We start from the raw sequence: 25,553 nt of genomic DNA, 5'->3' as shown, positions 1-25,553 counted from the left end.
TGGTTCAAACGGATTCATTATGAATAACCAAAGATACTTCAATCACTGAAGAACTTCCAAATGTTTTGAAACTCTATTCCAGAAATCAGAGACAAGAACCAAATGGATATATTTTTTATCATATCATAAGAGTCAGAAAAATTGGGTGGGTGACCTTTCAATACTTAGCAGTTAGAAACGTAAAGAGATTTAGCCTTTTTAAAGATGGTCAGCAAAGAAGAGGTTGTGGTTGAACCAGAAGATTAAAAAAAAAAACCCCACAAAAAACTCAGGCAGGAATCAGAAATGGTTCCAAGGAAAGAAGCAAGCAGGGTAAATAAATTCCAAGGTTTTTTTTTAAAAAACAAAACTTACAGTGGACTCTATCATGAGCCTGGGAAATAAATCCAAGGAGGAAGAAATGAATGTGTGTTCTAACACAACTACCATCTTCTATAACTCTGGAGTTTTTGTGAACATTTTGGTTTTGACACAGTTTTCATAGCTGTGAAGAGATTTGTATTGATAAGTGAGATTAAATGACCAAGAAAAAGAAAGAAAATATTCTCTAATAGAACATTGTTTTACTCTTAAAAATAACAAAGCTAACCCGTTCACATATCTGTGCTGGGAGATTCAAATTTAGGACCTCATTGTTAACAATTCACAGAAATTCCCCTTCAGCCTTTAGGGAGGTTAATCTACATTGCAATCTGTAATTCCATGGGCAAATTATCTTCATTTTCATTTAGCTTAAAATTCCCAGAAGAAAAAAATAGTGAAAGTGATAATTATTTTATGAGCACAAAGATGAGGCACATAAACAGCTTGGCACTAATTTTTGTTAAACTGATATACAATAGAAAAGCAGGACTGAGCATGAGTATGACATAGCTGAATGATTTGTGAATACCTCAGGTATTATGTCAGTCTGGCTGGGGAGGAGGGACAGAGGTCAGTCTGGCTGGGGCGGAGGGACAGAGGTCACTAGGAAAACTCCTGTGTTCAAAGTCCTAAATATAGTTCCTAGCTGCCTGAAACTTGGAGCAGTAGGCTTATTGCTAGTTTTCCCTCCATTTATAGCTGTTACCAGCCTGTTCTAGGAAGGGTTTGTGCTCTGAGTTTTGCATTTGCTGTATGATATCAAAAATACAGCTTTGTGCTGGCTGAGAGCTAACATTTTATCTAAAATAATACTCTGATTTATGATACCAATGGCCTTAAACAAAATGGAGGATTTGAAATTTGATTGAACAGAGCACCTAACCATTAACTAAGTGAAGTGAATTCTTCACCCTGCGCCCACCTGTGACATCTTGGATCAGATCTGGGACTTCCAAACAAAGCCTGATGATCTACTTATTTCTACATATCCTAGAGCAGTTAGGTAGGTGGAAGGGAAGCAGAGAATGTAAAGAAGAGAGTTAGGAAGGTAAGAGGGAAAGATGCATTAATAAAGAAATTGATTTGGGTTTGAGTGGAAAAGTGCTTACTTGGAAGAATGATAAAACTAAAAAAATCACTGTGGAACCTGAAACTACATAAAATATTACAGTGACCTACTATTTTTATTAATTCAATTATTCCTGTACTGAACATTATTTTTTACTTCAGCAGAAAAGAGTGAATAAAACATTTAAGAACAAAAAGGCTAGAGTTATTTATTTATTTATTCCCCAAACAAGTCTTTATTGCAGATTTTGTAAAAAGCTCCTTTGTGTGAATGAGCTAGAAAAGGGATCTCGGAGCTGAATTGGGGACAAATTAGGGAATCTCTGGCTCTGCAATGCTGTTTTCACCTCAGCAGCTTTCAAAAGCCCTCAAAAGTCTCCTGATTCAGGGTATGAACATTTCTTTCTAAAGAACGATGCAGCTAAATCAACAGGATAACAATCCAAATTCATGATTGTGGCAAACAAAAATGACCTCTGTATTTATCAATATAAAGTCTACTTCAAATTGTAATCTTTTAAAAACATTTCATATTATTATGAAACATTATATAAAGAATGATGTTTTCTGAACATTATGACCCATTATGAATCCAGCACCAAAATTCACATAAATGTTCTGACAAGTATTTGATCATCCTTTAAGGAAAGTAGTATACTAAATGTGTATGCATCTTCATCTTCCATGTAAAATAAGAAACACCATGGACTCAGGAGATAATGGACTTAATAATGGATGCTGAGATAGTGGATGCTGAGAAAAGTTGATGAGCACCTCCTCATGTGTGATTTCTTTTCATTGAATGAATAATCTCATCCAGAGGATCTGGTAATAATCTCACTTAGATGTACTCCTAAATATATATTTAAATGTTTTAATATCAAATAGCTTTCTCAAAATTCTAGGCATTCAAGCAATTATTGATAGTTTTGTGGCTTTGTCTTTCTTAAAAATCTATATCTGGCCATTGCTGTACTCCAGCCATTTTCTAATGGACTTGCGATGTATACAAATGTTAAATTTTGATTCTCTAATTAGAAATTAATTTTACTCCACAAGGATGAGCCTAAGTAATCCCGTGGTTAAAGGTTTGAATTTTTAGGTTCTTATTTATTTGGTTTGTTGTTATTTATGGTTAGAAATTGTTCTAGCCAAAAAAATTCACTGATACGTTAGGCATGTTCTTTCAGATCAGATCTGAAGACAGTTACAGTGCTCTTAAAAACTGATTAAAATTGTTCAAGTGTTTCTAAGGTTGCAATAATCTAGGCAGCACTATTTTGAAACAAATAGAAGAAAATAGTGAGGAATAATTAAAAAAAAACAAATTTTACAGGTTTAGAACAAGCTAATGCAATGCCTTCACCAGGGACCCTGAAGACACATCTTCCCATCTACTTGATGCCTCTATCTTTCCTAGAGAAAAATGTAAGTTAAAAGGAAAAAGGAATTCTGAATTGTACTCTGGTCTTCATTCTATTTTCTCTTAAAACACTTCACTTATTATTAAAGAAAAATAGTTCACCTCTTCACAATGACTGATATGCAAACTAACATGAAACCTTTCATCTCCCATAAACACTAAGATTGCAAGAATGCAGCGTCAGAAAAATACACCTGAAGAAAATGTATCCGTCCTAACATAATTTAGGTAATAATTATAAAAAGGTCTAATCTTGTTTCTATTTCTTCCTCTCCTCCTACCATTCCCAGATAATCTATGTAGAAAAAAATCCCAAGGACAATATGGTGTCTTATTTCCATTTCCAAAGGATGAAAAAAGCACTTCCTGCTCCAGGAACATGGGAAGAGTATTTTGAGAGTTTTCTGACTGGGAAAGGTATAAAAATTCAGCTTTGAATCCTTCCTTTGTCAAAATCCTCAATCATTATAGGGAAATTTTTTTCAGAGAACAGCACGGGCTCTGCCATCTTTGGTGTGAAGGAATAGTCAATGTGACATTCAGGAATTCTCATTTTGATGTAGTATTTGTTGGTTGAGCTCATGCGGCTCATTGCCCTGTTTCACATCCTGTCTTATAGTGTGCTGGGGCTCTTTGTATGACCATGCTGAAGGATGGTGAGAAGCTAAAGACCAACACTGAATTCTCTATCTCTTCTATGAGGACCTGAAGACGGTGAGGGGCAGTGATGCCTAATATGTCATATTTGATCATAAAATACTTAAGTCATGGTGCATAGAACCCATCAGGAACTCACAGATTGAAACAAAGAACAGAAAATTGTTGCATCTTATTGGCTATAGTTGTCCATGTATCCAAATGTACATGGGATGTCATGAGTTTATATATTACATAGTCTCACCTGCAACTTCTTGGTGCTTCGTGGCATGGTATGCCTTTTCCTTATGGGCATATTTATTATTAAAATTCTGTTTAGAAAGAAATTTTTCTACCACATTTTTTCATTAGTACTTGAGTAACAACATCAGTTTCAAGAAACAGTTCTAAGTAATTGTGGTTTAATGGAAAGTGCTAATGCTTAGAGTATTGAATTTTCTAAGAAAGCTAAAAATGAATATGCCTTTTGACCCCACAATTCCACTGTTATGAGTATATCCTAAGAATCCTGAAACACCAATCCAAAAGAACCTATGCACCCCAATGTTCAAAGCAGCACAATTTACAGTAGCCAAGAGTTGGAAACAACCTAGGTGCCCATCAGTAAATGAGTGGATCCAAAAACTATGGTACATTTACACAATGGAATTCTATGCAGCAGAAAGAAAGAAGGAGCTACTACCCTTTGCAACAGCATGGATGGAACTGGAAAACATTATGCTGAGTGAAATAATCCAGGCGGTGAAAGACAAATACCATATGATCTCACCTTTAACGGGAACCTAAACAACAAAACAAACAAGCAAGCAAAATATAACCAAAGACACTGAAATACAGAACAGACTGACAGGGAGCAGGGGGGAGAGGGGAGATAATTTCAGAGGAAAAGGGGAAGGATTCACAGGCACAAGTACAAAGGACACATGGACAAAAACTAAAGGGGGTGGAAATGGGAGGGAGGTGGGGAGTACTGGGGGGGGTGGGCTGGGATGGGAGTAAAAGACAGAAAACTCTACTTGAACAATAATTAAATAAAAAAATTCTTGATTTCAAATTCTGGTTTTATTACCTACTGACGATTTTTCTTAGTGAAAACACTTAAAATCTTTAAAACTTACTTAGTTTCTTCAAATTAAAAAAAATGAAATAGTAGTATATACTCCTCTGAGCTCTGTTATGAGGCCTAAGTGAAATGATGTTTACAGGAGCTAGTTGTAAATGATAATCTACTTAGTACGTGCTGTTACTCTACTAAGTACAGATATCTATGAAGAATTACAGTCTCTCTTCTTGAGTTTATTATTGAAAGCCTTGGTAATCAAAAGATGCCTCACAGATGAGCAGCAAGGACTCTTAGAGTCTATACCAGGCCTGCTAAGTCACAGTGGGCACTTTTACAAGATTTCTAGGAAGTTCATGTGCAGAATAGTTTTGATGCACTTCTCTTAGGCTAAATTATAGCTGGCGATTTTCTAATTGTTCCTAAAAATATCAAGTATGAAAAACACAAAATCATTTTCTGTTTTTTATAATTGATATATAACAATATATTAATTTCAAGTATACAACATGATGATTTGATATTTGTATACAATGCCAAATGATCACCACGATAAGTCTAGTTAACATCTGTCACCACATATAATTATTTCCTTGTGATTAGAACTTTTAAGATCTACTCTCTTAGCAACTTTCAAATATGCAATACAATATCATTAACCCTAGTCACCATGCTGTACATTATAGCCCTAGGACTTACTGACTTTACAAATAAAAGTTTGTACTTTTTGAACTCCTTCCTCAATTTCTCACAATTCCCTACTTCTTGCTTCCTACAACCATCAGTCTGTTCTGGTATCAATTAGTTCTTCTTTTGTTTTGTTTTAGACTACATTCTATGGTTTTTCAAAACAGAAAAGTTACTACATTTCTGGTGTTCTCAGAACCATGATTAAAGAGCTATCAGGACAACCTACACAGTTATCAGTATAAAATTCCCTCTCTTCTTGTGTTTACTTGATACAAAAGCATTCAGACACCACAGAGTCCACTGAAAAACTGAATAACAGGAAAGCACACAATAAGAGATTGTCATTGACCATGTGCTGAGGAATACCTTTTAGATATATGCACTATTTAAGTTCAGAGAGTTATTTAATCACAGAATCACAGATACTAATGTTCAATTAGGGACTCGTCAACGTAAGAAACACCCAAACCTGTAAGAATTTTTGAATATTTGAACCAAACTGATGACAATTGTCAGAAAGAAAAATCTCAGTGGATTAAGAAAATGCTCCAGAGAATGGCAGTGCTGCACTTCATTTTATACATTACCATCACAGGTGGAGGACTAGGGGTTTACATAAAATCTATTGGTGACAGATTAGGGAGGTGGGTGAAAGCAAAGCAAGGGAATGGAGGGGAATGTCTGAGATTGCATAAAAAGTAAAATGATAGACATATGTTTCTTTTATATTGGCTGATACAGCATAGTTATCAGTCAGTAATTAACATGATTATGATAACAATGAGGAGATTTCTCCTCTCTGGTGGATTAATTGTGCTTTGAGAAGTCAGGAAAAAAGGAAGTCACTTTTATATTCCAAAGTCCTAATTGAAAAAAAAGACAATAGACTCAGTTAAGGTAATGACTGGCTTTAGTCAGGGAAGATTCCAGCCTAGTACATTACTGACCACCAAGACCTGTTTTTAGTGAAGAAGTTTTTATTTCTGACCATACCGTGTAGTTCCTTTGGTCCCTGAATTTGTGAGGCTGCCACACAAACCTCCCTGGAGCTTGTCCGATTTAGTATATGCCCCCTTTTTGTCCACAGAATATTATGATAGGGAATTATATAAGGGAAGAGTTTGCTCTTTTATGAGGAGATGCAACAAACTAAGGGTTCTGTCACACTTGAAAGAGGAAAAGTTCATTGGATGATGCTTCCCCACCATATGTATTATAGCAGTGTCAAAGAGAGGACATGTCTCTGGGAATGGCATGTTTTTGTTTGGGTAGATCATAAAGATATTATGAATGGAAGAAAGAAATTTTACTGAAATAGGTAGTCTAACCTCAGAGTCCCTAAAACCCTTTTAAATATTTATATGATCATATTCTAGAATATTCCTCACATGTAGTCACACAGAGCTCACAGTTTTCAGCACTGTTGCTGATTCCTTGTCTCAGTGAGGTCAATTAAATTAAGCACTTCTGATATCCAAGGTTTTACAGCTGGAGATAGTTATTAGGGTAAACTTCATATTTGCTCCCTCACCACTCCAGCTAGAAATGGAGGACTTCTCATGGCCACATCTTTCCAGGATTTTGTATCCCTCTGATAAGAAAACAGTGGCTACATTGGAACTAAGTTCCTGTCAGAGACTCCTGAACACCTGGACATGCAGGGCACTAGAGTTATTAGCCATGAGTGTCTCTTACATGCCTCATGAGTATAAAGAACTCCTCTCCTATCCTTCTGCCACCATGGCAGTGTCTGTAGACACTTCTATCATTGTCAAAAACAAGAGAAATCCCCTTTTTGGTCAGAACTTACATTGTCTGCCCCCATGCTACTGCAATATTTTTGTTCTCATCACTAGTTTATGTACTCTGCCTGTTAGACATTTAGCTGGCCAAGATCCTTTTAATATCTCACTTGAGCAGGACATTTGAAAATACGTTTTGACACATTCCTTTAGTGGCACATTCTCCACACATTGCATGGCAACATACTCAATGGATGCTCCATCTTAAAGCAAGAAAAATGTAACAATTCTAATTAATAAAAAAGTGTCACTATATTAAAACGAGTCATTTCTGGAAATTTAAACATTTATGAGGTAAGGCTTCTAAAAACTTTAACTTGTGATATTACTTATCACTATTATTCATTTAATTCAATATTCTTTCAAAATTATAATATTTATATCAACTTTTCACTTTTCTTTTTAATGTGATTATAGAACCTGAGGCATGAGATTCATAAGCTGGGAGAATTTATTAGAAAGAACCTAGATAATAATATTCTAGATAAAATTATCCATCACACTTCATTTGATGTTATAAAGCTAAATCCAATGAAAAATTATTTATCAGTTCCTACTGAAATCATGAGCCACTCTATTTCTCCATTTATGGGAAAAGATTTTTATCTTTTATTTTAGTCATAATGTTAGAAGAACTGCCTAATATTTCAGAGTCTTTGGGGAGATTTCTATAGATAAAAATAAGATCTTTAATAAATGATACTGGCAAAAGAGTGTTTTAAGAAACCACAGATGAAATGAAAACAATGTTTAATCACAATTGGACAATGTAGTTTAGTGTCCAACCCCGGCCCCTCCTTATTCACTTTCTCTCCTGAGTCCTAGATGATAAGGTAAAAATACACAGAATTAAGTCAGATGGAGCAAAGGATCAATTTTATAGATGGCTCTATAAAACCAGTTGATGGTTACTCATTCACCCAAAAATATTTATTGAATGGTCATTCTGTGACATGCACAGTTCTAGGTGTATTTAGAACAGTAAACAAAGTACACAAAATTCCCTTCCATTATGGAAACTATATTCTAGCTATAGACAAAATAAGAAGAATACACAGTATAATAGATGATGGTAAACCCTATGGAGAGAAGGTAACAGGGATTGAAATTGTTTTCTTCCTCAGATTGTACCCTGATTTCTCTCAGAAACAGGCCTTTCTTGGTCTGTCTACAGCATGGAGGCCATCAACATAAGCACTTACCATGCTTTTATATGCAAGAGGGCAGAATAAAAAGACAAAAAAACTCCATCCCCACACACTTGTTGTTTTAATGCAGTGGTCTTATTCCCTGACAGCTCCTACCCCCACCAAGAATATGGCTCCGTAAGTAATAGGCTCTCCCTTTCTCACAATCAGACAAGAATATCTCTTCCCTTCAGGATGAGAAAGTGATATGCTAAGAGAAAGGTTTCGTCCAATACTGCCTCTCCTGGAGGGTGAGGTATAAATTATCATACAAAAACAGGGGAATAGAGAAATACAAATTCCTCCAGCAGCTACTGACTCTTCCATGTGACTATTTCAGGGGTGGTTGGAGACTGGAAGAATCCAATCACTTTACTGTGGCCCAGAATGAGAGATTTGGTGAAGAATATGAGAAGAAAATGGCTAATACCAGTCTTTCAACTTCCAATTCTATAAGAGAGAAAAGTATTTTAGTTAATTATCCAGCTTATTTGGTAGTAATAGTCAATGAAATTTTATTATCCAGACCACATGATATTGGATTCAAGTTCTCAGACTAGATGTTTATTGTGTTTGCTTTTGTTCACTCTGAAAGGAAAATAATAGAGCTAGCAAAGTTTGGGAGTAAGGTAGAAAGTGGGAACAGAATGGCAATGTGGAGAGACAGGTTCAATAAATTACTAGTTACAAACATGACATTGTTGCTTATACTTCAGTTTACAGATCATATGCTTGTTAACATATTAAACATGCTTCAGTCCTCAAATAAAAATACACTAAAGTTTTCAGATTAAGTATTAGTTCAAATGAAGTATTTTTTATTGATTTTAGAGAAAGAGGGGAAGGGAGAAATATTGGTTTTTTGTTCCTCTTATTTATGCATTCATTGGTTGCTTCTTGTCTGTTCCCTGACCATGGAAAAAACCCACAACCTTGATGTATGGGGACAACATCCTAAGGAACTGAGCTGCCCAGTCATGGCTGAGCTGTTTTAATGTATCACTAAAATGTGTAAACTGTGACTATTTCCAGAAATTTCTTGATAGCCAAGTAACCATCAAGCAACTTTGTTTCCCTATGAAAATCTTTCAATTCACTTCTCAGTTCATACTGTAATACATTCATCCCCATTTCTCTCCACAACCTATTTACTGGACTCTCTCTTCTACTTGCAGTGTGTGCTATAATTGAGTCATGTTCTGACTCCCTTTAATGACTCCATAATCACATTTCAATATATTAGCAGTATCAGTCAGTTTTTCTTCTATGAAGTTAGGTTTCTATAGCTACCCTCTTGTTCAGAAACCTTTTATCTCTTGTCTACACTAATGTAAGCTTCCTAATTCATTTCTTTGTTCATTGTACATCTGCCAAGGTTACTTTTCTATAACCAAACCTGATTATATTTCTTTTTAGCTATAAATTTTTCAATGGTTTTGAATTTTTACTACATGAAAGATAGATCTCAAGACTTTTATCTATGAAACAGCAATAAAAAAAAACTAAAAAAAAAAATAAAGGCAGCTATAACTAAACCACCTCCATACATCAGCAAATAACACTACTCACTGAATCTTGATCACATCTTTCAGGTTCCTACCCTACTAGTTTTATTTTCCCTGTGTGTCTACCTGAAATTTCTTTTTCTGTCTTTCAATCTATCCAAAATGTATAACATGCTTCAAAAAGCAGGACAAACCCTCTCCTTCCTCCTACTCATGAAGAAATCATTTGTTCTTCTGAATTCTCTATACTTAATATAGTTATTTTAATTAATATTAAAATATGATATCACTTGAATGTCTTTCTTGTACTTATTGTACTTTCTTGTACTGTGTAAATTTTCTTTGTTTATTTTTCTCTAAGAAATCCATTGCAATTTATTACACAGCAAGCAACATAAAACTTACTAAAAATAAGGAATTGAAAAAATGTCACTCAAGAAAATTCTAAAAAGCTAACTCTTTATATTCGAAGCAGTCTAATAACTGGGTGCAGCCCAACAAAAGATTTGAAATAGGGTCCAGAACTCGGGGTATCCAGGAAATACAAAAATGTAGGATATTGCCACCCCACAAGTCTGGACTGGGGGATGGGACACATGGAGGAGAGTCATTGAGTTATTTTGGACATATCAACAGTTGGACAACTTCATACCTGATACGCAAAAATGGTTATTTTACATACTTCTAACAGCTGGCTAGCTTCATGGATATGTTAAGTAGCTGTGACCATACTTTGAATCAAGGATATGGGAGTGACTTAGACCCATGATATAAATGGGAGGCAGCTCCCCCTGGTTACAGCACCTGCAGGAGAGCTTGGAGATGCTTTGCTCCAGGCTAAAGGTCCATGCTTGCCCAGACCTACTATGGCAGTCTAGAAAGGCTGGAAAAATACAGGAGTGCTGGCAGGCATAGCCAATTATGGGAGGATTCGGAAATGGGATTGCAGAAGATGATTCACACCAGATTTAAACCCTGGTGCAGCATTTAAACCCCTGCATCAAAGGGTTGAAATCACACACTTTGGGGATCAGAGAGAGGGCTTCCTTGATCATGCAGTTTAGGTAGCTGGAAAGCAAGATATAGTGGCCATGTGGAGCTCTCCCTTAGTGGTTTGAAAAAATGCAGGAGAGAGACAATGCAGGACTAGAGATGGGGGACAGTGTAGGACAATAAAAGAGGACAATGGGAGACCATGTGGGAAGGAAAGAGGTGAAAGGATTCTCGCTCTTGGGCCATGAGAAGGTGCCACATGGTTCTGGATTAAGAACTGAAGATTGCAGTGACACAGCTGATAGTGCTGGGGACTGCAGGAGACCTGCCCAACTGAACACGAATGACTGAGAGGAACCAGGAGAACTGAGTTGTGGACTTATGTTCTTTTTCTTCTGGAGGATGGTACTTCTGATTGGAATGTTCTGAGACTGACCTGCCAGGCAAAAGGCATAGGAAGGACTGTGTATTTGTTGGTGTTTTAAGGGACTTTAAGGTTATCAAGATACAGTAGCCACGCAGACCTCTCTCTCTTAGCAGTTTGAAAGAATGCAGGAGAGACAATGCAGGAAGGAAAGGGATGAAAAAGCCCTCTCTGGTGGGCCATGAGAAGGTGCCATGTAGTTTTAGATTAAGAACTGGAGATCATGGTGACATAGTTGATGATGTTGGGAATTGTAGGAGGCCTGACAGCCAAGCACAGATTACTGAGAAGAACTGGAAGCTAGGCAAGCCACAGACTTCTACTTTTTTTCCTGAGGAATTGCACTCCTTACTGGCTTGGTTGGGTAAAGAGGGAAAGGAAAGATTGTGTGTGTTTGTGGATGTTTTAAGGGATTTAAAGATTTTTAATAGCAACATTCTGCCATTACTCCAAATATGTATAACTTTTAAATAAATAGTTCCTTTCCTTTATACCAAACCCTAGCATTGAGAGCCATAATTCCTAAGGGTGGTGGGCAAGGTGAACCTAGTACAAAGGGACTTCGGGGAAAAAGGAGTCCATTTGGTAACATATCTTGTTGCCCCACCCATGGGTCCATCCTATAACAGTCTCTACAACAGCTATCATTTATAGCTATGCTGTCTAACACAGTAGCTACTATCCCCATGTAGCTATATAAATTAATTAAGATTAAATAAAATTAAAATTTCGTTCCTCATTTGTACAAGCCAAATTTCAAGTGCTCAGTAGCCATATGTGACTGGAGGCTATCATTTGGATAATGCATATTATAAAACATTTCTATCATCAGAGAAAGATCTACGAGACAAGGCCTTTTATTTTTATAAAAATCTTTTGAGTGTGGCATTATTCCAGTGGGAAATCTGAAACTAAAGTTAGGGGGTATTAAGTAAGTTACTCAAATGGAAAATACTGGACTCTAGTTTCAAACATAACTTCAATGGTTCCTAAGCCTGGGTTTTTAACTGCTCAAAATAAACCCTCTCCTTTTCTGTTCCTGATACAGTGGCACCACAGATTTCTATTATGATCATGCTGACTAAAGGCTGTCCTACCCAGTACCTGACCCAAAACCAGCCCAGACTGGTAAGATGTTGGCCATTTCCCATCCATGATCAAGTAAGGTTTAATAATAGTCCACTAAATGGCTATAACATTCCTACTGTTGAAAAACTCTGAATAAGACAGGGCCCTGGGCCCTGGGCCCTGGCTGGTGTAGCTCAGTGGATTGAGCGCGGACCTGCGAACCAGAGGATCACGGTTCGATTCCCAGCCAGGGCACATGCCTGGGTTGCAGGCTGGTTCCCTGCAGGCCAACTCCCAGCAGGGGACACATGAAAAGCAACCATACATTGATATTTCTCTCCCTCTCTCCTTCCTCTCTGAAGATAAATAAATAAAATCTTAAAAAAAAAAAAAGACAGGGCCCTAAGCTGACTATAGCTTCCCACTTGACTCCCAATGCATTTGCTCAGTCTAACATCTATCATATTTCTAAGCTTCCCCACTGAAATTGAGTATAGCAAGGATCTATAGGCCCTGATCTTAATGTGGTACATTTTGTGGCTGTGTTCAACTTTGACCATCAGTCCTCAGAACACCAAATTCTGTGCTTGTCCTGCTTCATTGAAAAACAACTCAGGAAAGTAGGCTTGAGCTCAGCCCATGGCTCTTGGACATTTGACCTTGCTCTCAAGTTGCTATCTCTTACTTTCCTCCAAACCACCTAATTACACTTGGCAGGCAAAAACAATCTATACATTTTGGTCATTTAACCTTAGTCCAAACAGACTAACTCAAAGTAGCCTTAACTTGGCCTATCCCTTCAAGTCTTTTGAAACTAGAGATTAGCATATTATATTCTTGATCTATTCAAGATCATTTCTATGTTTGCAGAGAATTACAATAATGTATTTAGGCTTTGTACCCCTTCCGATACACCAAGTCTGCTAATCTGTGGTACATATTCTCTGTGTTTTATTACACCTGAGCAATATCCTCTGATTCCTGTAGAGTAAGTTTGAGCTTGAATGAAAAAAAATTTTTTTCAAGAGCAAACTGCATGTACAGAGATGCAAGAAGTAAACTAGGGCAAAAAAGTTAGTATTATGATTCTATATAAAGAAAGATGGCTGTAATTGAACAACAATAAAATAAATTTTAAAAAGAGGTTTTTACTAAAAAAAATACATACAAAATAATAAAAAGGCTTCCAGCTGTTTTGTAAGGAACTCTCACACAGCATGGCTGGCTCACCCCCAGTGTGATTTTAGGTGCAAACCCGCGCTCTGCTCGGGCTGCTCACCTGACATAGGATTCCAGACACATGACCACGATTGACTCAAGGGCTTGCCAGGCAGCTGATTTTCCCTGCTCTCCCCGAGGCTGATTTGTGCTACTTGCCGGCTCCTGAATTGCTCTAGTCCAGCAGCTTAGTCTGGCAGCTTGGTCCCACCACTTCCCTGTAGGCTGACTGGCGCAGTTAGGCCCTGTGGCTGAATCCTGCTGCTCCAAACACCACTTGCCTGGAGACTGATTTGAGCTATGCTCCGGAGCTTGATTCATGCTGCTCACCCAGAAGCCTGGTGGTGTGGGTCCAGCCAAAGTGGGCTCACAAAGAGCAAGGAGGAGGTGCACCTCCTTGCACATCCACAAACACGCAGACCTCCAAAGAATTGGTGGATTAAAGGCACAGGCCTGGCACAGATGGACAGTGAGGGCCTAGCAGCTCACAAGAGGACCTGGGCTGGAGGCTGGGCAACTGTGAATATTGCAGCCCAGACCCAACCCCCATCCTTGCAAAACCATAAGAAGGGAGAAGAGTGAAGCCCAGCCCCCCTCTTCTTATGGCATCTGGGAAGACCAGCAGAACTCAGTCAATGGATTTAAAGTAGGCGGGAGGCTTATTTTTTCTTTCCTTGCTCTCTTCCAGCCAAGTGAGATAATAAGACCTAGAATTGTGAAAGGTCTAGAGACAGGTGCAAAGGGGGAGCACAAGGCTAACCCCCAAAACTGAGAAACTGAGACAAATTTCACTTTGTCATCCCATAGAACTGGCATTTTTTGTTTATTTCTATTATTATTTTTTATTATTTTTACTTCTTTAATTTTCTTAATATTTTTATTTCTCTTCTTTCTGTTTATTTTTATTTTTTAATTGCATTGTTTGACTGGTTTTCTTTCTTTCACATTGTAATTTAATTTTCCTTCTTTCACCTCATTTGTGTTCCAATAATACTCTACTCTTGATCATACACTTCCTATTCTTGTTATTCAGATCAAATATTTATTGCCATATTATCGTTGTTTCAGTACTATTATAAATAATAGTTTTTCCATACAATTAGAAATACTACACACCACCCCTCCCTGATTTTAGCACATTTCACTTTATTCATGACCTTTATTATTGTTGTGATTAACTTTACTCTCTGACACACTACACCTAATTTCTATCCTTTACTCTCACTATATCTCATCATCTAACCTTGCATAAAAACTCTATTTTCTGGATTCAGCTGAAAATCCTCCCCTCCTCTAACAAAAGAGTATTATCTATCTTTCATCTTTTATTAAAAGTGGGTATTTGGGTGAAATGTCATGGTTAATGTTATACTTATCCAAAGAATCACCTATCTCTTCTCTACTTGTTGGTATTATAAATCCCATAAAATATTGTCCCATTGTCTTAATCCACTTTGCCTCCCTTCTTCCACTGACCACATACAAGAATAGGTGGGAGCTGCAAACAACAGTATACTCACAGAGGAGAAGACCCACCAAAAAAAAGAAACCACCAAAAAGTGAAAACCCAAGTACAACAAAAGAGCCCATACAAACAGATGAAAGGGCAAACCTAGAACTCCCAGATAAGAAAATCAAAGAAACCACCCCATAGAATTCATACAATAGAAGTTCACCCTACAAAGACAGCAAGCAAAGCTAAACATCAGGAAGTGCAGAAACAAACAAAAAGAGTCACCTAAAATGAGGAGACAAAAAAGAACCTGCAGCCAAAAGGAATTGAAGACTCCCCACTTAAAGAGCTAAATGAAATGGATCTAAGCAAACTATCAGACATAGAATTCTAAATAATAGTTATAAATATGCTCAAGGAACTCACAGACAACTACAAGTGACTGAGTGAGAACTTACTACAAAAGTATGAAAAATGAAATAGAAGTATAAACAAAAACCAGGAAGAAATGAACAATACAATTTGGAAATAAAAAACACACTAGAAGGAATACAAACTGGCGGGATGAAGCAGGGGACCGAATTAGTGAGCCTGAAGACAAGGTGGAAGAAACACCTAGGTAGAGCAGCTGCATGAAAAAAGACTAAAAAAAAAAAAAAGAAAGATAGTGTAAGGGAACTCCAAGATAACCTGAAATGCAACAATATTTGAATCATAGGAAAACCAGAAAGAGAAGAAAAGGAACAAGGGAAAGAAACACTGTTTGAAAAAATAATGACAAAAAACTTTCTGAACCTGGGGAGGGAAAAGCCATGAAAGTATAGGAAGCAGAGAAAGTCCCAACCAAGATGAACCCGAAGAGGCCAACTCCAAGACATGTAATAATTAAAATGCCAAGTATTAAAGACAAAGAGAGAATCTTCAAAACAGCAAGGGAGAAACAAGAAGTAACATACAAAGGGGATCCAATAAGACTAGCAGCTGATATCTCAATAGAAACACTCCAATCCAAGAGAAAATGGCAAGGGATATACCAAGTAATGAAAAACAAAGCCTGCAACCAAGATTAGTCTACCCAGCAAAGCTCTTAATTAAAATGGAAGGTGAAATAGGATTTTCCTAGACAAAAGAAGGCTGAAAAAATATATCTTCATTAAACAAGCCCTTCAAAATTGACTAAGGGACTAATATAAAAAGAGAAAGGAAAGGACTGAAACAGAGAGAAACACAGGTACACAGGAAAAAAAACAAACAGATACCTATCAATAAAACCTTAAATGTTAATGGACTAAATGTTCCAATCAAAAGACATAGGGTAGCTGAATGGATAAGAATATATGACCCACACATATGCTGTCTACAAGAGGCCCACCTAAGAACAAAAGACTTACACAGACTGAAAGTGAAGGGTTGGAAAAAAATACATATTTCAAGCAAATGGATAGGAGGAAAAAAACAGGGGATAACAACACATATCAGACAAAATAGTCTTCAAAACATGTTGTAGACTGCTTTGTCTGGTTCTAGGAATTATATCTCAACTCCTTGTGGCTAAGGGCGAGGGATGACCTTTGGAATGCGAGCCACAGGAGACAAAGCTTGTCCCTGGTAGCAAAGCTGCCTCAGTTTCATCTCCCTGCCCCCAAAGCTTGGTCGGAAGTCAGTGATGGGTAGGATCCCTCACAGCAGGATGGGGGGCAACTTAAGCCAGACTCGATTACTTGGGAAGCCTTCATGGAAGGACTTGGGGGCCTGCAACAAAAAGGGAGCAATAGACTCTCGATAACCCGCCCCCCCCCCAGCTTTGACAGAGCCCAAGTCCCCATGTTCTCTGGGAGAAGTGCTTCCTGGCTCTAATCCCCTTAAGCCTGAATACCTGATGGGGAGAGGTGTAGTTCCTTGCCTTGCTAGAGTGTGTCCTAGAGAAAAATTCTGGCATCACAGAGACTTCCTGATAAACCTGTGAAATCTGATCTGCTAAGAGTGCTTTCATTCATATGTTAAGGGTTCGAGCAAGAAACCCTAAAACTCTGTTCCTGACAGACTCTGACTCAGACTAAGCCCTCAGATTTCTTTGAAATGTTATCCACTGTTTGATCCTTTCTGCCCTGTATTCCTGTGTATTAACAATCGAATAAAAGCCTCTGGAAAAGAGAGCTTAGAGCCTTTTTCCCATGAGAAACTGGCCACTGCTCACAGCCTTTTTTCTCTGGGAAAATGGCCACTTCTCCTCCCCAAGCAGATCACATCATGTCTCAGTCATATTTACTCTCATCCGTGGTGGCTGAGGTACTTGCGAGGAAAGTCACCTCCACAAAAACAAAGGCTATAAAACAAGACCCGGAAGGACACTTCATAAAACTCAAGGGAAGAATACATCGAGAAGACATAAACATTGTAAACATATATTTACCTAACATATGAGTACCCAAATATATAAGGAAAATCTTGGAAGACTTCAAGAAAGACACCGAAAGCAATGCTATTATAGTAGAGGATTTTAACACCCCACTGTCAAAAATGGATAGATCTTCCAAACAAATATGAACAAAGACATCGAGGCATTGACAGTGTTCTAGATCAAATGGACTTAACTGATATATAGAGAGCCTTTCATCTCAAAGAAGCTACATACACATTCTTTTTAAATGTACAGGAACATTTTCAAAGACAGAACACACGATAGGACACAAAACAAGCCTTAACAAATTAAAGAAAATTGAAACATATCAAGCGTTTTCTCAAGCCACAAGGGACTGAAACTAGAAACTAAATCCAAGGAAAAAAATAAAAAACACTCAAATTCATGGAGATTGAATAGCATGCTATTAAACAATGAATATGTCAAAAATGAGATGAAGGGACTTCCGCCAAGATGGAGGCATAGGTGGAAACACTGTGCCTTCTCCCACAACCAAGTTTGAACACAACAAAGGTTTGGAGAACTAGGACACACCCAAAGTCCAGAAAACGGAATGATACAGGAGTCCGACAACTACAAACCATTCAACGGGACGGTAAGAGAGGCAGAGCCAGCAGCGGAGCTGGGTCGGGCAGGACAGATCCCCCGACCTAGGCGCACAGGCAGCCTGGAACCAGTCTGGGTGTGGGGCAGACTGACCATGGCCGCACATTCGCGCACAGTGAGACGGACCACACAGGCCCCAGGGGGCGAACCCAGTGGTGGAGGGCTGACGGCAGTGGCACACTCGTGTGCAGTGGAACGAAACGCGTGGGCCTGGTGACAGTGGTGGCTGTGGTGCTGGTGGGGGCTGAGGCAGCAGGCGGCAGTCGGGAAGCCATTGTCCCTCTTTGACCCCGCCACCACATACAACGTCACAACCCAGCAACTTAGTTGCCCTGTTCTAGTGAACACTTTAGGGCTCTGATCCTGCTATGGAACAGGCACGAACAGCCCAAAAGATGGTGCAAGAAGAACTCAAAGTCCCAGAACCAATAACTCTAAGCGACCGAGAAATTGCCAGCCTCTCAGAAGCACAATTCAAGACACTATTTATCAGGATGCTCACAGAACTGGTAGATTATAGTCACAAATTAGAGGAACATAGTCACAAATTAGAGGAACATATGAAGGCTAAACTAATTGAAATGAAGGGAGATGCACAGGAAACCAATAGTGATGGAAAGGAAACTGGGACTCAGATCAATGGAATGGACCAGAAGGAAGAACAAAACATCCCACCAGAAAGGAATGAAGAAAGGAGAATTCAAAAAAATGAGGAGAGGTTTAGGAACCTTCAGGACATCTTTAAACGTTCCAACATCCAGATTATAGGGGTACCAGAAGGGGGAAAGAAACAGCCACAAGTGGAAAACGTATTGGAACAATTCATAAAGGAGAACTTCCCCAGTCTGGCAAAGGAAATAGACTTCCAGGAAGTCCAGGAAGCTCAGAGAGTGCCAAAGAAGTTGGACCCAAGAAGGAACACACCAAGGCACATCATAATTACATTAGAAAAGACCAAAATGAAGGAGAGAATCCTAGAAGCAGCAAAGGATAAGGGGACAGTCACCTACAAAGGAGTACCCATCAGACTGTCAGCGGATTTCTCAAAAGAGACCTTCCAGGCAAGAAGGGGCTGGAAAGAAGTATTCCAAGTCATGAAATCCAAAGACCTACAGCCAAGATTGCTTTATCCAGCAAAACTTTCATTTAGAATGGAAGGACAGATAAAGTGCTTCTCAGATAAGGTCAAGTTCAAGGAGTTCATCATCACCAAGCCCTTATTATATGAAATGTTAAAGGGACTTATCTAAGAGAAAGAAGATGAAAAATATTAACAGTGAAAGGACAGCAAACATACAGTTATTAACAACCACACCTAAAACAAAAGCAAACCAAGAGGACAGCTAGATCAGGAGTGAAACCATAGAAATGAAGAACACATGGAGGATTAGCAACAGGGGAGTGGGAGGAGGAGAAGGGGGGAGAAGGCACAGAAAATAGCATAGACGGTAGGTAGAAAATAGATAGGGGGGGAAGGCGAGAATAGTGGGGGAAATATAGAATCTAAAGAACTTGAGACACATGGTTATAAACTAAGGGGGGGGGAGAATGGTGGGGGAGGGAGTGTGCAGGTGGAGGGGAATGAAGGGGGGGAATAGAACAACTGTAATGGTATAATCAATAAAATATATTTAAAAATGAGATTAAGGAAGTTATCAAAAATTTCCTGGAAACAAATAAAAATGTTTTCACAAGAATCCAAAACTTATGGAACACAGTGAAGGAAGTCCTGAGAGGGAAGTTCATTGCAATACAGGCCTACCTAAAAAAGATAGAAGCATTTCAAATAAACAACCTAACCTTACATCTATAAGAACTAGAGGGACACCAACAAAGATGGCCCAGAGCAAATAGAAAGAAGGAAATAACCAAGATCAGAGCAGAATTAAATGACATAGAGACTGAAAGCACACTTCTAGGGATCAATAAACCCAGAAGCTGCTTCTTTGAAAAGACAAGTAAAATTGACAAGCCTTTAATCAGACTCACCAGGAAAAAAAGAGAGGACCCAAATAAACACAATCAGAAATGAAAGACAAGAGATTACAACTGACACCACAGAAATACAAATGATTGTAAGAAATTACTACAAAGAACTATATGCTAAGAGATTTGAAAGACAGGGTGAAATGGACAAATTTCTAGAAAAAATGTAATCTTCCAAAACTAAATGAAGAAAGAGCAGATGGCCTAAACAGACCAATAACAACTGATGAAATTGAAGCAGTAATCAAAGAACTCCCAACATGTAAAATCCCTAGACATGATAGTCACAGGAGAATCTTACAAGACCTTTCAGAAAGAGCTAACATCTACACTTGTCAGATTATTACCCAAAAATCCAGGGATATGGAAAACTCCTAAACTCCTTTTATGACATCAGCAACATCCTAACACCAAAACCAGATAAAGACATAACAAATAGAGAAAATTTTAGGCCAATATCACTGATGAGCATAGGTGCAAAAATCCTCAACAAAATATTGGCAAACTGCATCCAGCAATACATTAAAAAGATCATATACCATGAAGAAGTGGGATTCATCCCAGGGATGCAATGATTGCACAATATTCACAAATCAATAAACATGATACATCAAATAAACTAAAGAAAAGACAAAAACATTATCATAACAATAGATGCAGAAAACCATTTGATAAAGCACAGCACCCATTTTAGATAAAAATAATCAGCAAAGTAGGAGTAGAGGGAGGATGCCTCAATATAATAAAGGCTATATAGGAGAAACCTACAGCCAACATCATACCCAATGGTCAGAAATGAAAACCTTTTCTATTAATATCAGGAACAAGACAAGGATGTCTTTTTTCATCGTTTCTATTCAACATAGTATTGGAAGTTCTAGCAACAACAATTAGAAAAAGGAATAAAAGGAATATAATTTGGAAAGGAGGAATTAAAACAGTCACAGTGTGCAGATGAAGTGAGAGTGTATATAGAAAACCCTACAGAATCCATAAAAAACAACAACAACTACATGGTCTTATAAGTGAATTTAGCAAAACAGTAGGGTAAAAAGTAAATATTCAGAAATTGAAGGATTTCTGCACACAAACAATGAAATATTAGGAACTATAATTAGAAAAATATCCCATTTGTTATAGCAACAAGAAAAACAAAGTATGTTGGAATAAATCTAATGAAGGAGGTAATAGACCTGTACTTGAAGAATGAAATTATGGAAGACACAAATAAATGGAAGCATATACCATGTTCATTGTTGGGTAGAATTAACACCACCAAAATGTCCATACTACCCAAAACAATCTATAGTATTGATGCAATCCCTATGAAAATACCTATGGCATATTTCACAGATACAGAACAAACATTCCAAAAATGTATATGACATCATAAATGACCATGAATAACCTTAACAATTTTGAAAAACAGAACAAAGTAGGAGGAATCACAATACCTGATATCAAACCATATTACAAGGCCACTTTAATCAAAAGTCTGTTATTGGCAGACATAAGAACAGGCACATAGATCAAGGGAACAAAATTGACAGCATAGAAATATATCCACATCTTTACAGTCAATTAATGTTTGAGAAAGAGGGCAGGAGCATAAGATGGAGTAAAAGTAGTCTCTTCAACAAATGGCATTGGGAGATCTGGACAGCTACATGCAATAAAGTGAAACTCAACCTCCAACTTACACCATACACAAAAATAAGCTCAAGAAGGGTAAAAGACTTAAATAAAAGTTTTGACACCATAAAAATTATACAGGAGAACTTTGGCAGGAAAATCTGATACTCTTCACAGCAATATTCTCATTATATGTCCCAAAGAGTAAGAGATATAAAGGAAAGAATAAACAAATGGAACTTCATCAAATTATAAAGCTTCTGACCAGCCAACAAGAATATCAACAAAATAAAAAGGGAACCAACCACATTGGAAAATATGTTTGCCAAGGATACCTTAAACAAGTATTTGATCTACAATATATACAAAGAATTTGCAGGACCCACACCAGTAATACAAACAGTGTTATTAAAAATGGGCAAATGACCTGAATAGACACTTCTCCAAGGAGGATATACAGAGGGCACAGAGATATATGAAAGGATGCTTAGTATCACTAGCCATCAAAAAGATGCAAATTAAAATCACAATGAGATACCACTTCACACGGGTCACAGTGGGCATCATAAAGCAGCAAACAACACATAGTTCAGGAGAGGCAACTGCACATTGCTCTTTGTCTCCTTCTCTTTCTCCTTCCCTTCCCCTCTCTCTATAATTAAATAAATAAAATCTAAGTAAAAAAATAAAATCTAAAAATAAATTAAAAAGGTTTTTATAGTGAAAATACTATGCAGCAAAAGGAAAGAAGGAATTCCTACCCTTCACAACAGCATGGATTATTTTGGAGAGTATTATGCTAAATGGAATAATTAGAGCAGTGACAAACAAATACCATATGATCTTAATATAATTGAAACCTAATCAACAAAATAAGTGAGTTAAGTAGACCCAGAGACATGGAAATAAAGAACAAACTGACAGTTACCAGAAGGATGAGGAGAGGGATAATGGGGAAAGTAGGGGAAGGGTCAAATCAAAGATCATATATAAAGGACCCATGGACAAAGACAATGGGGGTGAAGAATATAATGTGGCAGGTGTAGGGTTGGTACACACAGGAAAGTAATGGGAAAAATGGGGACAACTGTAATTGAACAACAATGAATTTTTTTTAAATGTTTTGAGCAGTGGAAAGAATGTATTGCATTAAATGAAGAGTATAGTCTTACCTTGGTACTCGTCAGCTTCAGACCTAATCAAACACTTTACTTGTCACATTTTGGTGAGAAAAAAATGTTTCAGCATTCCGTGCTTGCTCAGAACTCATTGCACTTGCTAGAACTTTTGAGTCGCAACACTGCCCAGACAAAGAAAATGCTTCATCATTTGTTGCTTGCTTGCCACTTGGCACCCCTCTCTACGAAGTAAGCCAAGGTCAGTGAGTCAGTCTCATGGTAGCTCAGGAGCAGTGCAGAATCCCAACATACTCATCGTTACTGTCTTGTATTTTTGTGCATTTAAGTACTAATCATGGGTTACAAAATATACCACCAAGCTTAAAAGGCAGTTAGTAGTAACATGATCAAAAACAAACAAACAAAAAGATATCATAGCTAAGTATAAGAGTGGTATAAGTGTGACTGATATCACTCTTAGTTTCAAGATGCTTAGAGCTATGATCTTGATGATAGTGAGAAATAAGGAAGCAATTAAAGAAGCAAGTACTGCTAAATTTGTAAAGTCTGTGTAAAAGTGTAGAGCAACATTCAGACATTAGAAAAAGTTTAAAAATTCCTTTACATCTGGATTAATAAAAAGCAGTGAGTGACAGCATTTCTGACATAATATTTGCAAGAAAGCTAGGCAATTACATGCTGATCTGTTAAAAGACAAGCTTTGAACAAGTGGTGAGATCACTGAGGTGTTTAAAGCCAGTCATGGATGGTTTGATAAATTTAAAAAGAGAACTGGCATTCATAATGTGGCAAGCCATGGAGAGGCAGCCAGTGCCAACAAAGAAACTGCTGAAAGATATGTCACTGAGTTTAGGGAGTATGTAGTGGATGAGGGTTTTGTCTCCCAACAAGTGTTCAAGTGCAACACGACAGGTTTGTTGTGGAAGAAAATGCCTAACTAAACCTACATCACTCAAGAGGAGAAGGAATTAGCAGGGCACAAGCCGACGAGGACAGGCTAACTCTGTTGTGTGGGAATGCTAGTGGGGATTTAAAATTTAAGCCTCTGCTAGTGCATTACAGTGAAAATCCTTGAGTTTTTCAAGAGAGAGAGAGTGTAATAAAAAGTCAAGTGTGATGTAGAGGGCCAATACTAAAGCTTGATTGATGAGGAAGTTCTTTACCGAGTGGATGAATGAATTTGTTTGGTCCAGTATAAAAAACATTTGCAGGAAAAAGAACAACCTCTGAGGGCTTTGTTAGTTATGGACAATACTCCTGCTCACTCTCTGGGGTTGGAGAACATCTTACTGGAGAAGCTCAATTTCATAACTGTAAAGTTCTTGCTCCCTAACTTGACTTCTCTGCTCTAGCCCATGGACTAGGGGATTATTTCCAACTTCAAAAAACTCTATACAAATGTCCTCTCCCAGAGGTGTTTTGAAGTAACCTTGGATACAGTGGATGGCCAGAGAATTTTGGAAGGACCATTTTAATGTCCTCCACCATCATACTCTCATAGCTGAAGCCTAGTGTGAATATAGTCTCTTACAAGATCACGAACTTTGCCTGGAAGAAATTATGGGCAGAAGTTGAAACTCCAAGAGACTTTGAAGGCTTTGCGAATGATTGTGGTAGCCCAATAGTGGAGCATATTGTGTCTCTGGTCAAGTCCATTGGCCTGGAGGTCAATGATGAAGATGCGGAAGAGTTAAGGGAGGAGCACAAAGCAGAGGTCAGCACTGAGTAGCAGCAGGAACTTCAAAAGGAGCGGCAACAGACAGTCACTGAGGAAATTTCTTCAGGTGAGGAGGAGGGAAGGGAGGTAGCATCTAATTCACTGATAAAAGAAATGTGGAGCAAATGGGTTGAAGTTCAAAACTTTGTACATAAATATGACCCACACAAAGCTCTAGCAAGCTGAAATGTGGAACCTGTTTAATGAACAGTGTCATACTTTAAAAACATTTTGAAACATAGACAAAAACAAGTTTCTCTTTATAAGTTTTTACTGAAATTCCCTTAATCTGAGTCTCCAACAGAGTTCAGTGAATCCAAGGGAAAAAGAACATAAGTCCCTGAGAAATCAACTGAAATTGTCTTGAAAGAAGACTCCTTGACCTCCCTGCCATCCATTATTCCAGAAACTCCTCTCAGTACAAGGGAATTTTTATCTTATTTTTATGTAGTTAATTGGTTTTTTCTAGTCCATCTCTGTTTAGTTTTAAGGATCTATGTTACAAAACATTAGATCATTACTTAGTATTACTTAATATTAGCCTAGTAAAATGTGCAAGTTCTGTGAACTTTCACAAATTACTTCTAATTACATTATTTATTATGGAGAAAAATGTGTTTGGTCCTAATTGGTTTTGACACTCATCACAAGTCATGGACCAAATTAAGGAGGAGTACCAATGTACCGCTGTACTTTGAAGGTGACTGAAGTTTAAACATGTAAGAATAAATACATAATTTTTATAAATAAGTTCCATATTTTTCATATATTCAAAATGCTAAAAAAACAAATAAACCCTGTGAACCAGGAATCTTATAACCAGCAAAAGTGTCCTTCAAAAATGAAAAACAAATTAAGACATTCCTAGATAAACAAAAGCTGAGGAAGTCTGTTGTCATTAGGCCTATCCCACAAGATGCTCAAGGGAGTTCTGCAGGATGAAATCAAAAGACATTTGTTGGGAACCGCTCTGCCTGGTTTCAGGAGTTGTAACTGCTCCCCATGGCTAAGACTGAATGAGCGACCTCCAGAATGCCAGCCACAAGGAGACAAAGCTTGTCTCTGCTTCCTCTCCTGCCCCCAATACATGGTTGGTTATTCAGAGATGGGTATGAATCCTCAGAGGAGGGGCAACCTAAA

At 37.8% G+C, this 25,553-nt stretch overlaps 1 pseudogene; it reads left to right on the top strand.

Annotated features, from left to right (window-relative positions):
- Positions 1 to 1,193: 1,193 nt before the first annotated feature.
- On the top strand, positions 1,194 to 24,425 carry LOC118993043 (sulfotransferase 1C4-like; annotated as a pseudogene).
- The last annotated feature ends 1,128 nt before the right edge of the window (positions 24,426 to 25,553 follow it).

Source organism: Sturnira hondurensis, unplaced genomic scaffold, assembly GCF_014824575.4.
Source record: "Sturnira hondurensis isolate 20B ecotype Veracruz unplaced genomic scaffold, ASM1482457v3 Scaffold0008640, whole genome shotgun sequence".
NCBI classification, from domain to species: domain Eukaryota; kingdom Metazoa; phylum Chordata; class Mammalia; order Chiroptera; family Phyllostomidae; genus Sturnira; species Sturnira hondurensis.
The sequence above is the reverse complement of the archived record's forward strand: the minus strand, read 5'-3'. Positions and strand labels throughout refer to the sequence as shown.